The sequence below is a fragment of the Ictidomys tridecemlineatus genome, unplaced genomic scaffold (assembly GCF_052094955.1).
Source record: "Ictidomys tridecemlineatus isolate mIctTri1 unplaced genomic scaffold, mIctTri1.hap1 Scaffold_50, whole genome shotgun sequence".
Classification (NCBI taxonomy): Eukaryota; Metazoa; Chordata; class Mammalia; order Rodentia; family Sciuridae; genus Ictidomys; species Ictidomys tridecemlineatus.
In genome coordinates this window covers 928494-941954 of record NW_027523264.1, presented here as the reverse complement: position 1 = coordinate 941954, position 13461 = coordinate 928494, and the positions used below count along the sequence as shown (strand labels likewise).

Here is a 13461-nt window from a genome sequence, read left to right as displayed (position 1 = left end):
AGAATTTTTAATATTTATTTTTTAGTTTTCGGCAGACACAACATCTTTGTTTGTATGTGGTGCTGAGGATGGAACCTGGGCCGCACGCATGACAGGCAAGCACGCTACCGCTTGAGCCACATCCCCAGCCCTGCACCTGATTCTTCTTGGTCCCATACTGACCACTGACTTGGGCAAAAGCCCCTTCAGCTTCTATTCCTTTTTCTTTTCTCCATCTTCTTCTTCCTTTCTATATCCCTTCCCCTCTTTTTGTACCCCTCCCCCTTAACAAAACTTTAGGCTACCTTTTCTCCATCTAGTGACCTGAGAGCAAATCTCTGAAGCTATGGGAGCCCAGACATCAGCATCTCAGGGGCCCAGGCATTTCCACTCCTCCCCAGGGAATCACTTCCCTCATCCCCACCACTTACCAGTTGCAGAGACTAAAGAGGCAGGGGTTGCTTCTTACTGTAGCAGCAGAAAAACAAAATGTCCACCAACTCAGAGATAACAAAGATTCAAGCATATTAGAGCCAGTTAGATTCTGCAAGCTTTCCAGACACAAGACCGACCTGCAAAAATCAACAGCATCTCTCTCCACCCACAGTAGTGCTAGAAATTATTACTACAAAGATATCATTAACAATAGCAACAAGAATTACAAAATATGTAGGCATTAACTCAGAATACACAAAACTTCTGAACACATTTTTTTAAGCTCTAATAAGGAAACAGAAAATGATCTGAATAAATAGATTCCATGCTTTTGGATTTGGCAACCTCTTATAAGATGACATATTGGATAGCTTTATTAAAGACCTAATTATATTAACAATTAACCTTTAAACTCATTACAATGCCAATCAAAATTCCAGTTGGATTTCTTTTTGAGGGACTAAATAAATAAATAAAGTTTTAAAAAGAAGAGTAAAGGGATGAATTCCCCAGTCAAATATATTACAAAACCACAATAGCAACAGTGTGGCACTGGCTTAGCTACAGTATAATAGACCAATGGGACAGAACAGAAGGCTCAGCAACCCAGCCGTGAACTGTGTATATTCAAGCATGTGTCACTTAATGGCGGGGATGTCTTCTGATAAATGCATCCTTAGGCAGCTTTGCCATTGTATGAACACAGGTAGTGTATTTACACAAACCTGATGGTAAGGGTCCATCGTTTAATTTGGCCTCTTGATACACTCCAATCCAGAAACACAGTAATAGTGGGGATGTAGCTCAGCAGTAAAGCACTTCCCTAGCATGCACAGGACCCTGGGTTTAATTCCCAGCACCATTTTAAAAGAAAAACAAAACCAAACACAGTAAATACCAAGTTTATGAGGGTACTGTTGGTGTAACAGGGCATTTTATTTTACAGTAATTTAAAAAATATAAGTACAAAGACTACACTTTAAACTAATGAATTTTTCAGCTCTTGTTAATTATCTCATGTAATCGCTGTCATATATTAGTCTGACATTGATCAAAGTGCTCCTAGGCAGCACCTATCTATACATAAAGAGAGCGTTCAATAAACAAATTCTAGCCAGATGCAGTAGTGCTCACCTTTAATCTCAGCTACTCACCAGTCTGAAGCAGGGGGATTGCAAGTTTAAGGTTAGCCTGGGCAATTTAGCAAGACCCCGCCTAAAAGTAAAAAATAAAAAGGTCTGGGATGTAGCTCAGTGGTAGAGCACTTGTCTAGCATTCATGAGCCCCTGAATTCAATCCCCAGTGACACACACACACACACACACACACACACACACACACACACACACACACGCGCACACACACGCACACACACAAAACACAGGTTCTCTATGGGTTAAAACATCAGTTAAGGTTTTGTTGGGATAGTCTGCTATGTTGCTATCTTTGTAACTAGTATACCTAAGGCACATACCAAAATATGTGCCTTGGATCCCAGTTTGACTTAGAAAGAACTACCTAAAACAGACCATGGAGAGAACAGTACTCAATGTTCTACTGGTTTGACTTTCTGGAGATGTCCCTGAAAGTCAGAAGCAACAACACCTCCCTGTGGTTTGTGCACAAGACTCCAAGGCTTCTCTTTCTCCCCGCAGGAAACTAGCTCATTAGCTAATGTGCACATGAGTTCCAATAGCCAGAAGAGCTGAAGGAGACAGACTTGGGCTGAGACAAAAAGAGAGAGTCCATTCTGGCCAAACAGGCCTTTTCTGAGTGTCCAGCAATGCTAGAGAAAGAATGTTTGTGTTGGTAGCCCACCTCCCAAATTCACATGTTGAAATCCCAACCCTGCAGAGTGATGGTGTTAAAAAGGAGGCCAGTGGGAGGTGATGGGGTCACTCCTGAATGGTGTTGGTGCCCTTTTAAAAAAAAGGCCCTTGAGAGAGGCCTTGCCCTGTCTATTACATGAGGATGCAGTAAGAAGGTGCCACCATGACTGGAAGCAGGACCTCACCAGACATCCAATCTTCCAGCACTTTGGTCTTATACTTCCTAGCCCCAAAACTGTGAGAAATAAAATTCTGTTGTTTTAAACTACCCAGTCTATGGTATCTTGTTATAGTAACTTGAATGTACTAGGACCAGCAACTTTTGCCTCAATTAATTCCATGAAGATGTTCAGCTCTCCTGAATTCCTAAAAGCACAAAGAATTTTAACAAAACAAGGGTTGCTAGGGTTAGGGTCAGGGTCAGGGTTAGCATTAGGGTTAGACAATTATAAAAAATTTTAACAAAACCATAAAAATCAAATCTCATGGATTTTGCTTCCAACTCTCTTTTACTTTCTAGTCACTCATTTAGCTTTTCCATAAGGAAACCTTCCTTCCTCTTGTTTTAGACTGGATTAGTCTGGCTTGTGCTGCCAGGAAAGGACCCATTCAGAACAGTGCCATGTGTTAAATGCCCCTTTGGTGAGCGCTTGCCGGAGCATCTCATGGGCAACACCAAGGGAATAATAACATGAACAAGCCTACATATCACCAGACTATAAAATTCATTAAAATATTGAAGAGTTTGAAGACTTAATGACCCAGCAAAGATGGAAAGTATGTTTCAATGCAGATCTCAGTCATTAAAAATGCATTTGGTACACCACATTTGCCTACTCTGAAAATGAAGAAAAGTGCATTTAGGGCAAGACTACCACAGCCCCCCAAGAGGATGGGTTAGGAAAAGGGAGGGACACTCCTCATTGGGTACCCAGTGAGGCAAAAGCTCCAAGGTGGTCAGATTGCCTGTGTGAGGGCTGGTGGCACTATCACGGTTCAAACCTGCAGCCAATCCACCACTCTGGAGACTTCTGAACTGTGGGAGAGGCAGAAAGTATTTTCTGAGAGAAATGCCCCTCACAGGGGAAGATTCCAGAAGGAGTCTGGCTTGCCAGAAACAGCAAGAGGTAAGGCAACTGGAGAAAAGTATATGGAAAGAAACTTAAAGAGGCTAAACGACTCCCCTTCTGAATATGTGCTGCTTTTTTCTTCACAGATCTTCGCTACTTCATGCATGGTCAGGACTGCCATAACGAGGGGCTGCAGACTGGCTGGCTTAAACAGTGGAGATTTATTTCTTAGTTTTGGAGGCCTATAGTGTGAGACCAGGTGTCGCAGGGTTAGTTTCTTCTGAGGGCTGTGAAGAATGTGTCCCAGGCATCTCTCTTTGGCCTATAAATGGTCATCTTACCCCTGCGTTTTCACATGGTTTTCTCTCTGTACATGTCTGTGTCCTTATTTCCTCTCCTTATAAGGACACCAGACAGAATGGATTAGAGCCCACTCCGAATGAGCTCTGTGAAGAACCTGTCTCCAAATACAGTCACATTCTGAAGTATTGGGCGCTATGACTTCAGCATATGTATTTGAGAGGTGGGACACAGTTCAACCCTTAATGCATACTAAATGAGCATAACACATCTGAAAGGAATGTTTGTGGAGGGTGGGGTTATTTCATTGTACAGAGAAAATTAAAATTTCAAAGTGTATGAAGTGCTAGGGCTTTTCTGAGTAGTTGAAAGTCCAACTCACAAAATCTCCTGTTGACCCACCACTTGGACTGTAAGGTGGCAAAGGCAGGGCTGCCAACTATGAGTCAATTACTGTGATCTTGAAGAAATGACATAACCCTCCCAAGCCTCACTTTTCTCATTTGTAAACCAAAGGAATTTAGTTGGTGAGTTGAATTTCCTAATTGGCACTCCAGCCTCCTGTGAGCTTTCCTGTATGACAGAGGAAGAAAGCTTAAAAACTATGTTTTCTAGATCCGTTTGCAGCTAGAATTCTTGTTATGAATTAAATCCCCTGATAAGACATACTGGCATGAAACTTGGAGGACAAGCAGGAAGCAGACGCCATCTTCCTGTTGCTATGTCTGCTGCCAAGGCTGGTCAGTAGTGTGGGGAGGAGGCTGTGGAGGCTAGAGTTAGCATTCTTGTCTCACAAGCAGGATGAGGGTCTTGAAGAGCAGTTATAGTGAAGGGAGCATCATCAGTGGAGTCCCCAGGAATGCTCCCCCCAAAATATATGTAGGCCAGCAAAAATACAAAAAATACACGCAGGCATGTTCACTATACACTGCTCTCACAGCAAAAAACCACAACAACCTAACTATCCATCAATGGTGAACTGGTTAAACACACTGTGGTATGTCCACACACACAGTGGAGTGCCGAAGAGCTCTCTAAAAGAATAGAAGACTATTTTCTTCTGCTGCTATGAGGTGATCTCAAGATATTTAATTAGTGGCAAAAAGCAAAGTAGAGGCAAAGACACAAAGCACCTTGCTGTTTAAGAAGGGGGATATGTATGTATATTTAAAAGAAAATTATCTTTTTTGTGTGTGTGTCAGGGATTCAACCCAGGGGTGCTCAACCACCGAGCCACATCCCGAGCCATTTTTATTTTTTGAGACAGGGTCTTGCTAAGTTTCTTAGGGCTTCACTAAGTTGGTGAGGCTGGCCTTGAACTTATGATCCTCCTGCCTCTGCTTTCTAATTCACTGGGATTATAGGCATGTGCCACTACCATTTGTTTAAAAGAAATCTTGAAGAATAAACAAACCAAAAAGAGGTGCTCCTGTGACATCTCTTTTTGGTAAAAGTAGAGTGACTAAGATGTCAGGTCCCAAACTCTGGCAGTGAAACTAGAAACAAAGGGACTGACTCTACTTCTCCTGCCCACTTTCTCCTGCCCAGTGCAGAAAGAAAAAAAAGAGAAGACAGATGGTTGGGGAAGATGGGGAAGGGACATTATGATTTACTGAGCACCTGCCATTTAAATCATGCAGCTAGGTACTTTAGATGCATTTTTTTCTCCTTTAATCTTTTATACCTTTGCCTTGAGGTAGGTATTTTTATGATCTCTATTTTATAGATAAACAAAAACAAGAAGAAGGTAAGCAACTTGATCAAATTCATAAAGCTAGTACAGCAGGGGACATTTATCTATGGGGGGTTAAGTTCCAAGAACCCCATTGGATGCCTGAAAACTCAGGTTGTATCAAACCCTGTGGTTTAATGACTTGCCATCTTAAAGAAGCATATTTTTTTGCACACTTGCATTTTGAGGCGCAGCAGCAAAATGCATGAATTTTTTACATTTTTTCACAAATAGATGGTTCTTTCTTCCTGTAGATTTTAGCAAGTTTGGCATACCATCCTTTAATTTCCTTATTAAATGGAGATCTTTTACCTTTTCATTTAAAGGAAGCATTCATGGCTTTGGGGTCCTTATTAGTCAAGACAAGTTTACTTGTACATAAGCACCTTAATACAGGGACAAAAGATCTGATTGTTGAGACAGCTACTGGGTGAGTAACAAGAGGGAAGCATATATAACATATATATCACTGGACAAAGGGAAGATTCATGACCTGAGTGGAACCACATAATATTTCATCATGTCACTCAGAGGCACACAATTTAAAACTTATGCACTGTTTGTTAATGGAATTTCCCATCTATTATTTTCAAACTACAATTTGACTATAGGTAACTGAGACCATGGAGTGTGACATCAAAGATAAGGAAGGACTATTGTCAAGTGCCAGAACAGGGCTTTGCACTCTGGCCTAGCATCACAGGACCCCAGCTCTATATCATTGTCTTGCTGGGCTGCCAGATTGACCTCTTAGGCAGTGGGAGATTCAAGTGCCTCCGTAGGATACTAGTTTCTGTCGTCTTTACACCACTCTTAGATGAAGCCCTCAGGCCTGGGTGCAAGAGATGGGCCCCAAGCCAGGGAATCTTCTTGCCTGCCAGTTTACACAGCCAGCTGGAGAGATAGGAGAAAAGAGAGAGTGCCTATAAGCCACTGGGTTTTCATTTGATTCCAGGTCCTCTCTTTCTCAGAAATTCTCCTTTAACTAGTATGTGGTGCAGCCTTGGCATGGGAGTGACCCTAACGCACAGCAGAGTTTGAGAATCACCATTCTTGCTGTTTCTGAGTGTTGTTGGGTGGTGCCAATGACATCACATGGGAGCTTGTTGGAAATGAGGAATCTCTTGCCCCACTCAAGACCTAGTGAATCAGCAACTTGGAGGTGGGGATGAAGAGAAGGGAGCCAGCATTTCTTACGTGATTCTGCTGCATCCTACAGTTTGAGAATCTCTGCTCCAAAAAAAAAAAAAACTAAAGAGATCATCACCTGTCATGGTTTGATTTGTCAACGGTCATATACTGTGAAGTTGATTACAAAGGTAAATTTGATGGACCCAGGGAATGAGACTGTCCATGTGTCCCCTAAGAATTAAATATTTAGGCTCATGAGAAAGTGTTTAATTATAATTTGGGATCAAATGGAATTCACTGCAGCACCTGAGAAGGGGAGCGGCCTTATAAAACTATGATGATACAACTCAGCAGCTGTGTGCCAGGAGCTGCTTCAGAAAGTCTTGCTGGCCAAGGGAGAACATGATCCTTGAGGACAGGAAGGCAGAGTGAACAGCTGAGGGGACTCAGCAATCTCTTTAGTCAAGGCTTCTCACCTTGGATGGTGTATTGCTCTCTTTGGACTCTCTGCCATCCGGCCATCCATTCTCTCTCGGCGTAGAAGATCAAAGTCTGAAATCGAGGTAGATGCAGGGCTGCTTCTTCTGAAGGGTCTGAGCTCCCCACCTCTCTCCCAGCTTCCCTGGGCTTATAGGGTTATCACTCCAATCTCTGCCTCCATCTTCACATAGCCTTCTTCATGGAGTCAGTAGAGTAGAGCAAAAGGACCAGAGGGAAGAAAGAGGGGAGAGAAAGGGGAAGTCCTGGGGAATGATACTGGCCAAATTCTATTCTTACATTGTGTGCATGTGTGAATATGTAATAAGAGATCCCACCATTTTGTACAACTATAATGCACCAATGGAAAAAATAAGGAAAAAAAAGTCCCTTGTCTTTTCTTTTAGAAGGACAGTAATCATTGGGTTTAGTGTCCAACCTAAATTCAGGATGGTGTTATTTTGAGATTGTAATGACATCTGCCAAGATCCTATTTCCAAATAAGATCACATTCACAGGTCCTAACTGGGGGTTAAAACTTGCATGTTACCTTTTTTACTTCAAATGGGGAATAAATTTCATTTTCTTCAACTGCCTGTCTTAATGTTAATTCTGAGCAAAGGAATTATGAAAGTAACTTTGATTCTTTCAGGGCAAACGTTGATGGGCTTGGAGTATAGTACTAATGACTGTCTTCACAGAAATCCGTGTTATATAAAGTGCTTTGTGTGATCATTTAAGTCCAGCCAAAGAGTTGGGAGGTTTCTGTGCTGTTGCATAAAGGGGGTACTGAGGCTCAGGAACTCAAGCTCACAGAAGCAAAGGGGTAAAACCTGGACTGAACTCAGCCCTTCCACTCTAATTTCTTGCCCCTTCTTTTGGGTCAGCTGCTGTTAGGAGTCATGATAGTAGGTCCTCAAGTGTCTGTGTTCTTGTCAACTTAAAAAGACTGGCATTTCTACGGTTACTGCAGGTGGGTGCCTGACTCTCTGTGGGTTCTGTGTGGTCTGTTTAGTGATGTGATGCATGCTTCATTTCTAGGTCTTCATCACTGAGCCCAAAGGCCCCAGCTTTGCTTGTTCATTTCTGATGTGACTGTGGCTGCCTTCATTCTGGGTCTTTCTTGCCTGAGCTTCCTGGGTTTGAGATCTTCCTGGTAGCTACCTCTTCTCTATACACAAGGAAGATGAGAGTGAATTTCAAGCATCTTTGGTGGGAAAACTAGTGCTTGAAGGCCAACTGCAAATGTGTTTGTGCAGCACCCATGAAAATACCTGTCACTTAGGGACAAGTGAATTTGACATCATACAACCCCCAACAAAGAGCAATAGCCCAGGTCTCCTGTTTACTCTCTTCATGACACTATGTGCCCTAGGAATTCAGACATAACCAGCTGAAAACTCCTGCCTCTCTGTCCTCTATTGCTCTCTCTCAGAAACTCTGGCCCTTTGTTTTACAGCCATCAGCATGACTAACCCACCATCACCTCAGACTCCAAATTTCAAAGACAATCCTATTTTTCCCTTCTGAATTTCTAACATTTTTTCCATCTGCTTAATGGTTCCATCCCCCAAACAAACATCCTTGTTCACTCTTCTCTCCTCTGTTCTTTATGTTCAATTTCTTACCACAAGACAGGAGGCAGGAGCAGAGATGGAGAGACCAGGAAGGGAATATACATTTTTTAGTGCTCATCCTAAAGAGTCAGACATGTGCTGCATGCTAACTCATTGATCTCAGTAATCCTGCGAGGTAGGCTCAGTGTCACTCTTCTAACTATAGGTGCAAGATGGAGGCTCACAACAATTCAGGGCCTTCAGGTCACGCAGATATGAGGTGGGAATCCAGCCTGTGCTCTGTGCACTACACTAGACCATTTAACCTTTCATGGCTAAATGTTCTTTCGTGGCTTCCAACTTTGCTACTTCTTTTTTCTACCACCACCCCAGGTCAGGCCTTCACCACCTTCTTCCTCAACGGCTACAATTGCTTGCCAGCTATTCCCTGTCTACTCTTTTCTGCTCTAATTTGCCCATGTCTGACTGCTTTCTATTTACTTTATGTCCCCTGTTGATCTGGTCCAGTGCCAGACTTGGGCAGGGATTCAGGATATTTAGTCAATAGAGTGGTCTGGGCCAGACTCAATAGGAAATTTATTTTTCAAGCATCTAAATATGATTTTTGATTAGACTAGGTCTTATCTGCTGGTGTGTGCCTTGAAAGGATGAGAAGTAGCAAAATCATAATAGATATAGACTAGGTTAATAATACAGTTGGCTTTTTACCATCCTTGCTAATGGAGAATGAGGATAGGACTTAACACGGGGAGATCATAGCTAATCTACAAAGCTTATCATAGATGATAACATTAATCATCTCCCCTGATAAGTCTGCAGCCAACAGTTTTTCTCTACCTCTGTACAGCTTCAGATGGAGATAAATAAGTCCCAGGCACTAATTACCTTACACACTAAATCCTTCAGCCTAGATGGGAGTTTGTAAAAGCCACAAGTAAAGGTATTATGCATTCTCAGGAGGCTTTGATGAAGAAAAGTAAGTATCTTCAGCTTAGCCTGATGCTGGAACGAAACCTCAAGATGTGGCTTTCAGGGGGAAGGTGGATTTTATAGAGTGGAGTTCTATATGCTTATCTTATCATATAGGGAAGTGTACAGGTTCATATCACAGATATTTCCTTTACCAACCTGCGTTTAGATCAAAGGAGTATAGTGTTAGCAGGTCCCAATAAAATATGGTAAATATCTTGCACAACTGACCATTTTCTAAGCAACAGATATGAAAATCACACCTGATTCTTCTCTTCTGACAAGACAGTATAACTGCCAGGGGTCCACCAGCTCCCACACTCCCTCCCACTATGCAGTTTAAAATATTTTGATCAATATGCCCATTTGTTCAATATATTTGTGACATAGTGATTTCTCAATCACAATATACAGCAAAGCTGTATATGAAAATCTAGTCAGATAAAAAGGATAGCTAGACTAAGTATTTAAAGTTCCTTCTCATTGAGAACAAATTGGTGTAATGTCTTTGTAGCATCATTTGCAAATGATTAAAATTTAAAATACAAATATTCTTAGACCTAACAGTTCCACTTCTAGTTTTTTTTTTAAATAAATAGCAACAACAATAATAAAGACGGAACAAATATACTTACATGTGTAGATAAATATTTATTTCAGCATTATTTTTAAGAGCATAGGGCTAGATCCAATTAAAGTATTCTTTAATGGTAATAATTAAATTATGATACATCCAATTAAATTCATGATGAAATCATGAGAAAATGAGGTAATTATTTTTTTTAAGTTAGGTTCTTTTTGATACTTTATTTTCTAGTTATAGTTTGACACAACACTTTTATTTATTTTTATGTGGTGCTGAGGAGGCCTTGCACGTGCTAGGTGAGCACTCTACCACTGATCCATAACCCCAGCCCCAAATGAGGTAATTCTTTATGTGATAATACTAAATATGGTATGTGCTACAAAACATAAAAACCCGGAGGAGTAGGTTTAAGAGTGTAAGAATACGTATTGTGCAGTATTCTTTCTTGGGTGTAAAAGGGATACAGAAGCATTTATTTATTAAAATCAAATTACAGGTAAGTGCCCCTTCTCCACACATTTATTTACTATTGAGTTTATTGTAGATTTCAGAAGACTCATTCTCATTATATAATTTAAGTTATTCTAAGAAGCAAGAGTGATATCACTTCTGAATTAAAATGAGAAAGAGAAAGGGATTAAAAAATAGATGTCATAATGTAAGAAAAACATAGAAACAGAGTTGCTACCATGGCATCCCTTCATGATTCTTCTCACTGAAATATACTGCTTTCTTTAGGGTTGTACTGGTATGTTGTTGGAGGTAGGTGTCTTTTTAAAAAAAATCTATAATGTTGAATAATGCTGGCTCCTTATGCCATTTCTGGTCTGAAGAGCAGAACTGGGTCCTCATTTTCTTTCAGCTACATAAAGTAAGGGATGATTATAAAATACAAAATCTCACTCATGTTTCCAGGGAATTTCTAATCCAACACTGATAGGCAGACTAGAATAGTGGGAACCATGATGTTTCAGCTCCAAGTATCTAATCTTGGGACAGTGATTGTTAGGATGGAAAGCATACATTTATGAGGAATGTCTCAACATTTCCTGGTATAATTGGTTTGATCCCTTGACTCTCCCAAGGTAGAAGAACACAGCAGGTTAAGAAGATAGCTCTGAAGCCAGAACCAGGATGAGATTCTCAGGCTGCTATTCACTAGCTATTTGACCTTGAATAAGCTACTCTCTGGCCTTGTTTTTCTCATCTATAAAATGGAGTTAACTCTAGCACCTGTTTCCTAAAGTTGTCATAAAGATTAAACAAATAAATATAAGTAAAATATATAACAAGTACTTAATCCATGCAGGACATTGCTACACATTTAAATCTATTTCAGAAAGAGAAACAGTAATATTTCTGCTGAGCAAGCATTTAGCTTCAAACCCCTCACTGTTCTTCCTCTAGCCAAGTCCCCCTGCCCCAGGCCATTAATTAAAATAACAGACAAGATCTTTGTCTCTTAAAGTTCTATAGAACATTTTTTCCTAAGCAATGCTGTCTACTGCAATGCAAATAAACTCCTTATTTTATCATGAAATCATTTCTGGATCCCACAGTCATTAATTTCAAACTCAGACTTGTCTTTGTAGTTAATTATTAGTTTTCTCAGGAGTTGAGAATGTAGAGCTTTTATTAATTTATGAAAAGTTTAAGTACCCACCATGATGATGGTTACAGAGGTGACAGTGGTATCCAGGAAGATACAACTGACCATTGGTTCTGGTGCATTAGGAACTCCAATCTGCAGAATGAGACACTATCTCAGTGAAGCCTCTATTAAAAGTGTGGCAGTTTCCTACTGTGTAAGGCGGATGTGGGATTCCAGAAAAGAGGTTGCTGTGGGATCCTGAGCAAGCCTTCACTTGTCTGGACCTGTTTCATTATCTCTAAAACAAAAAGATTGAATTGAAGGCTCTTTTTTGTTCTTTTCTATCAAAAAGACTCTTAATGGATGTGAAGTCTGACTCAAAAAGCTAGGGTTTTTTCACTGAGACAGTTCCCTCAACCAAGTCTTACTACCACCCACTGAAGCACACAAAGGGGGTGAAATAACAGCTCCCATTTACTGAGTGCTAAGTGCTGAATGTTTTATATACATCATTGCACTTAATCCTCAAAATAAATCTGTGAAGTAGCTATCAACTTTTCAGTTGCCCAGAGAGTTCAAGTTGGAGGACAAATAGAGCCTGGCTTCTTTTTTCTGTTGTTTTGGTATCAGGGATTGAACTCAGGGGCACTCGGCCACTGAGCCACATCTCCAACACCATTTTGTATTTTATGTGGAGACAGGGTCTCACTGAGTTGCTTAGTGCCTCGCAATTTCTGAGGCTGGCTTTGAACTCCCAATTCTCCTGTCTTAGCTTCCCTAGCCTCTGGGATTATACCCTGAAAGCCTGGCTTCTTCTTTGTAAAAGGGGAAAATAGACTAAATTACTAAAGCCATTCTATAAATGAAGATCCATTGTATCCAGTCAGCCAGTCCCAGGTTGGGGTCCAGAACTGTGGGATTCCTGGAGAAGGTGTGAAAACAGGATCATTCTTGGTTTTTTTGTTTACTTTGTTTTGTATCAGCCATACTGATTTTATGAAACAGAATCCAAGAAGTTCTAGAGTCTTTGAGATCCTCCAGGGCAAACACTTGATTCCAGACCTCCTTCTCAAGAATTCAGATTCCTCCACAGTTCCTCTAGGGAGAGGTACTGAACGGAGTTTCCCTCCTGTGGGTTTTCAGTTTGCATCAGTGCCCTGATGCGACTTCACTTTTGGGTCTGGTTTCAAAGCATGCTTATGATTCTACCACAGCCACATATTTTCTGAGTCCATCTTCCTTCCCTGCAATAAGCATTTCAGTCTACAGAGCCAATCCATCTCTCTTTGTTTCTCTCTCACACACACTCACTCATATTCTCTCATTCTTCAAAGACATTTCACAGTTCAGAATAAACACGTCAAAATGAAGGCTATTGCATGAGACAAGAAAGTACATACAAAAGAAGTAAAAGCCTAATTTTTGAGTCTTCAGCCAAGTACTGAGAGGTGTCTATGAAACCATGCTACTCTAAGGACTGAGGGCTGCCATAAATAGAACTCATCAGAAACTCAGACATTCTCAGAATGAGAAACACAAACATTTATTAGGAGCAGCTGCATGTGTCTGAGCTCCTGGAGGGATATAGGAGAGCACTGGCTTCATTCACTGTTATGGAAAAGGCTATGCGGTCAGTGCCAAAAGGAGCTAGCCAGGAGCAGGATCCACTCCTCCCACCTCCTCTGGCTCTGGGCTACAGGCCCTCTTACCCCACAAGGCAACTGGTGACCTCGTGCCCCTGTCAGGCAGGAGAGTGTGGGGACTTCACGGGCATCTGGGGCAGGT

General features: G+C 41.2%; 1 pseudogene across 1 annotated transcript in view; it reads right to left on the bottom strand.

Moving 5' to 3' along the window:
- Nucleotides 1-13461, bottom strand: part of LOC144373823 (protein N-lysine methyltransferase METTL21D-like) — a 51485-nt pseudogene that overhangs the window by 15200 nt on the left and 22824 nt on the right. Inside the window, exon 6 of the transcript XR_013433370.1 lies at nt 411-1629. The product of XR_013433370.1 is annotated as a protein N-lysine methyltransferase METTL21D-like (transcript). The remainder of the gene's footprint in view (nt 1-410; nt 1630-13461) is intronic.